Here is a 5,932-nt window from a genome sequence, read left to right on the forward strand (position 1 = left end):
AGAACAGCTTACTGGTGTTTAATTGCTGCTGCAGAGCTGACAGGATGAGGTTACCCAAGTGGGAATGCAGAGGATTATTGTCTGCACTGCACCAGTGCTGATGTTCAACTCTGAAGCTCAGGTTGTTCAGCCTTGGAGAAGGCTCCTTAAGGGGAGACCTTAGAGCAGCTCCAGTGCCTAAAGGGGCTGCAGGAAACCTGGAGAGGGGCTTGGGACAAGGGATGGAGGGACAGGCCAAGGGAAATGGCTTGAACCTGCCCGAGGGGAGACTGAGCTGAGCTCTTAGGCAGAAGCTCTTCCCTGTGAGGGTGCTGAGGCGCTGGCACAGGGTGCCCAGAGAAGCTGTGGCTGCCCCATCCCTGGCAGTGTTCAAGGGCAGGTTGGACACAGGGGCTTGGAGCAAGCTGCTCCAGTGGAAGGGGTCCCTGCCTGTGGCAGGGGTTGGAGCTGGATGAGCTTTAAGGTCCCTTCCAGTACAAACCAGTCTGGGACTCTGAAACTTGGGAAACCATCTACAACAACTGGAAATGTCTGTTTTCTGCCCCTTGTGAGCCAAACCAGCTCCCTGAGCATCACAGTAGCATCAGTTTTAGCAAAAGGCTGGGTGTGAAGAAGCAGTGAACAGCCAGAGGAGACAGTGACCTCCAAGCCTGTGTCAGGTGGAGAGCAGGCCAAGTACAGTGAGACTGCTTGGGGTGGCATCAGCCCAGAGAGGATGCTGTTCTTGGCAAGGGAATGTAGTGTTGGTGATGGGGAGCAGGGCTGGTGCTCACAGCTGTAACCTGAGTTCGGATCAGCTGTAACGCCTGTCTGTGCCCGGGCTTGATGTGGCTGGGAGAGGACCTGGGCACCCAGGATCATCTGCCTGGAGCTGGTGAGGTCTGCGCACAGCAGCGCTGCTGCTTGTCCTGCTCGAAACCAGCACATCCCTGCTCTGCTCACGGCACCCTGCAGGCCCGTGTGTACCGACCCCCGCCTGCTTCAGGGGTGGGAGCAGAGCCCCCGGGAGCAGGCAGCGCGGTGAACCCGGTCCTGGTGTGCTCTTAGCGGGAGCAGCGCGGCCCCGTCCCTCCCGCACGGCTCCGGCCGTTATCCCCGCGGCTCCTGAGCCCCGCTGCTGCTGAAGCGCTTCCCCTGCCGCCGCTCGCTTCCCGGTCTGGAGCTGGGGCTCCGGGCACGCCGCGGCCCTGCGGTGCGGAGCTGCTCTGCTCCCGGGAGAGGGCGCCGGGATCAGCCTGGTCCCGGGCTGCGGATGGGCGCCAAGGGCATGGTCCCCCCCCCGTGACCCCACCACAGCCTCGCCACGGCTCGTTCCCGAGCTGGCAGCAGCACCAGGGCACAGATCCCAGGCTGGGAGCCTGCCCAGTGACCCGGTGTGTGAATGCATCCTGCACAGTGACCGGTGTGTGAATGCATCCTGCACAGTGACCGGTGTGTGAATGCATCCTGCACAGTGACCGGTGTGTGAATCCATCCTGCACAGTGACCTGTGTGTGAATGCATCCTGCACAGTGACCGGTGTGTGAATGCATCCTGCACAGTGACCGGTGTGTGAATCCATCCTGCACAGTGACCTGCGTGTGAATCCATCCTGCCCAGTGACCGGTGTGTGAATGCATCCTGCACAGTGACCGGTGTGTGAATGCATCCTGCACAGTGACCGGTGTGTGAATCCATCCTGCACAGTGACCGGTGTGTGAATGCATCCTGCACAGTGACCGGTGTGTGAATGCATCCTGCACAGTGACCGGTGTGTGTGAATGCATCCTGCACAGTGACCGGTGTGTGAATCCATCCTGCACAGTGACCGGTGTGTGAATGCATCCTGCACAGTGACCGGTGTGTGAATGCATCCTGCACAGTGACCTGTGTGTGAATGCATCCTGCACAGTGACCTGTGTGTGAATCCATCCTGCACAGTGACCGGTGTGTGAATGCATCCTGCACAGTGACCGGTGTGTGTGAATGCATCCTGCACAGTGACCTGTGTGTGTGACTGCATCCTGCACAGTGACCTGTGTGTGTGACTGCATCCTGCACAGTGACCTGTGTGTGAATGCATCCTGCACAGTGACCTGTGTGTGAATGCATCCTGCACAGTGACCGGTGTGTGTGAATGCATCCTGCACAGTGACCGGTGTGTGTGAATGCATCCTGCACAGTGACCTGTGTGTGTGAATGCATCCTGCACAGTGACCGGTGTGTGTGAATGCATCCTGCACAGTGACCGGTGTGTGTGCATCCTGCACAGTGACCGGTGTGTGTGAATGCATCCTGCACAGTGACCTGTGTGTGTGAATGCATCCTGCACAGTGACCTGTGTGTGTGAATGCATCCTGCACAGTGACCGGTGTGTGTGAATGCATCCTGCACAGTGACCGGTGTGTGTGAATGCATCCTGCACAGTGACCGGTGTGTGTGAATGCATCCTGCACAGTGACCTGTGTGTGTGAATGCATCCTGCACAGTGACCTGTGTGTGTGAATGCATCCTGCACAGTGACCTGTGTGTGAATCCATCCTGCACAGTGACCTGTGTGTGTGAATCCATCCTGCACAGTGACCGGTGTGTGACTGCATCCTGTACAGTGACCTGTGTGTGACTGCATCCTGCACAGTGACCTGTGTGTGAATCCATCCTGCACAGTGACCTGTGTGTGTGAATCCATCCTGCACAGTGACCGGTGTGTGACTGCATCCTGTACAGTGACCTGTGTGTGAGTGCATCCTGTACAGTGACCTGTGTGTGACTGCATCCTGCACAGTGACCGGTGTGTGTGACTGCATCCTGCACAGTGACCGGTGTGTGTGAATGCATCCTGCACAGTGACCTGCGTGTGAATCCATCCTGCACAGTGACCTGTGTGTGAATGCATCCTGCAAAGTGACCTGCGTGTGAATCCATCCTGCAGTGACCTGTGTGTGTGAATGCATCCTGCCCAGTGACCCGATCTGTGACTGCATCCTGCACAGTGACCTGTGTGTGAATGCATCCTGCACAGTGACCCGATCTGTGAATGCATCCTGCACAGTGACCGGTGTGTGAATGCATCCTGCACAGTGACCTGTGTGTGAATGCATCCTGCACAGTGACCCGGTGTGTGAATCCATCCTGCACAGTGACCTGTGTGTGAATCCATCCTGCCCAGTGACCCGGTGTGTGAATCCATCCTGCCCAGTGACCCGGTGTGTGAATCCATCCTGCACAGTGACCCGGTGTGTGAATCCATCCTGCCCAGTGACCCGGTGTGTGAATCCATCCTGCCCAGTGACCAGTGTGTGAATCCATCTGGTCCTGGAGCTTGTGGCTGCATGGTAGGAGCCGGAAGCATCAATCTTGGAGGAGCCCTAGGGCTACCCTCCCTCCCAGTGGGAGCCTTGCAGTGTCAGTGCAGGTTCACTCCCCCAGATGCCTCTGAGGAGCCATGGCAGGGAGCAGTTGTTATCCCACAGGATCCATGGGGCTTGGCTTCTCCCTGGGGCCCTCCCCATGAGATCATTGCACAGGGAGCCTTGCTCTCAGGCAGGCCTGGCTGTGGGGGCTGCGCTGTGCTGCTGTTCCCCCCACCTCGGTGCTGGATGTGAGAGCTGGTGCCCCCGCAGCGGTGGCCTTGGTGCTCCCGGCTGCTGCTCCCTGCACCGGGAGCTGTCTGGGCCCTGCCGTTCTCACCACTCCTACGAATTCCACAGCCTGCCTGTGAACCCCTGCAGGCCCAGAGCCAGGCTGCTGATGGGCGCCTCTGCCTGGAGCTCGGGCTCCCCACTGCTGATCCTGCCCTCAGCAGGAGCCGTGAGGACCAGAGCCTCTCATTCTCGGGAGGTGATAAACCCTGCTTGGGAAGTGCTCCCTCTCTGTGCTGGGCTCATGCCACCGCATTCCTGTGCAGGCAAACACCCTCTAACAGCTTCCAACCAAGGCCTGTGGAAAGTGGGCAGTGCCAGGGAAGAAGACTTTGGGATGAGGGCAGTGATTGAGGGCGCTGTGACAACTGCAAGCGTGTGCATCGGGTGTGAGGCCAAAGCAGCCCCACAGCAGGACACAGTGGCCCAGAATCCCTCTTTGTCCCTAAAGCAGACAGCCCATGTGGGCACAGCAGCAAACACCCAGCCCCATGAGTTTCCCCACCCTGGTTCTGCCTCCACTGTGCTCCAGAGCTGTTCATAACCCTTTCTATCAGCCTGCTGGCGCAGTCCTGGCTGTCACATCCCTCCGGCTTTTCCACTCCATCCATGTGGTGACTCAAACCTTTGGAAGCTGGCAGCTTCATCAAGGGAAGGAGTGGATTTGGGCAGGCAGGGAGGAGAAAGGGACCAAACGCACATGAAACAGGATGCTGAAGCAGAGGGTGCTGTGATGCTACCAACATCTGGGTGCTATGGTGCTACCAACATCTGGGTGCTGTGGTGCTACCAACATCTGGGTGCTGTGGTGCTACCAACATCTGGGTGCTGTGGTGCTACCAACATCTGGATGCTGTGGCTGAGCTCGAGCAGCTCTGAGGAGCAGGGATGGGAAGTGCCATGGTTGGTTGTTACTAAGAATACAGCTGTCACTGATGGGATTACCAATAAAGACAAAGCCCAGGGAGGATCATGGCTCCACTTCCTTCCTCCCCCCCCAGGGGTTTAATCCCATTTTTGTTCCTGGTTTGGTTTCAGCCACTCAATAAAAAACTCTGCTCCAGGAGGGAACTCCAAAGCTTTTTCCCTGGAGGAAGCTCCAGGGGCAGATTCCCACATCTGCTCCCATTCAGGGTAGCAGGGGGAGAGCTCCGTGATGGTTTTACCCTGGCAGGAATAGCTTAGGCTGCCTAATTCCAGCCTGCTTTGTCCAAGGCTGGCTAATCCAGCACCGGTGGCAAGGGGCAGGAAATCCTCAGTGGCAGAGTCTGGAAGGACCTGAACCCCCTTGGCCAGGCTCCGGGGGATGGCTCTGGGGTACAGCCTGGCTCTGGGGACACCCTGGCAGTGAGGTGCTTGAGGGGACCCCAGATGCTCTCAGCACCCACTTTCTTGGTGGGTACCACCAATACTGCCTGCAGCTCCTGGGGATGGAGGAAGGATGTGATGGAGCATGGGGTGGATGTAAATGCTCCCGAAGTGCTGCAAGGGGGGCACTGGACACCCCAGTGTGCATAGGGCTCCCTGCAGTTGTGCTGAGCTTGCTAGGCTGTGGGTGCATCTCAGGATGCAGAGCTGAGGAAACAGAGACAATTCTAAGGCAGAGAGTTCCCAAGTATTTAAAGAGTGGCTACAAAGAAGATGGAGACTCCCTTTTAGCAAGGAGTCCCATGGAAAAGCGGAGGGGTGATGGGGACAAGTTACTCCTGGGGAGATTCCACTGGGTGTAAGGGGGAAGGTTTTCACACTGAGAACAAGCAGCCACTGGAATAATCTCCCCAGGGAAGCAGTGGGCTCCCCAGCACTTGGGCACACTTAGGGTTCGACTGGGCAGGGTGCTGGGCCATCGACTCTGGGTCATGTTGGCAGAGAGGAGACTGAGCTGAGCTCTTAGGCAGAAGCTCTTCCCTGTGAGGGTGCTGAGGTGCTGGCACAGGGTGCCCAGAGAAGCTGTGGCTGCCCCATCCCTGGCAGTGCTCAAGGCCAGGTTGGACACAGGGGCTTGGAGCAAGCTGCTCCAGTGGAAGGGGTCCCTGCCCATGGCAGGGGTTGGAGCTGGAGGAGCTTTAAGGTCCCTTCAACCCAAACCATTTCGATGATTCCGTGCTTCACCAGGAAAGGTTGGACCCTGCTATCCTTCAGGTCCCTCCCAGTCTGGGACCCTGTGATGACCCCATGACTGTGCAGAACCGTCTGGAGGTGCCGTGTTGGAGACAGGACAATGCCAATGGAGGAGTCTCCTGCCCCAGGCCCGACCCTTGCCCACCGCAGCGCCGGGCTGCTCGCATCACAGCCTCCGGAGCGGGGGCATC

The sequence above is a fragment of the Neopsephotus bourkii genome, unplaced genomic scaffold (genome assembly GCF_033783945.1).
Source record: "Neopsephotus bourkii isolate Nb327-2 ecotype Australia unplaced genomic scaffold, CSIRO-AGI_Nbou_v1 NB_1749, whole genome shotgun sequence".
Taxonomy (NCBI): Eukaryota; Metazoa; Chordata; class Aves; order Psittaciformes; family Psittacidae; genus Neopsephotus; species Neopsephotus bourkii.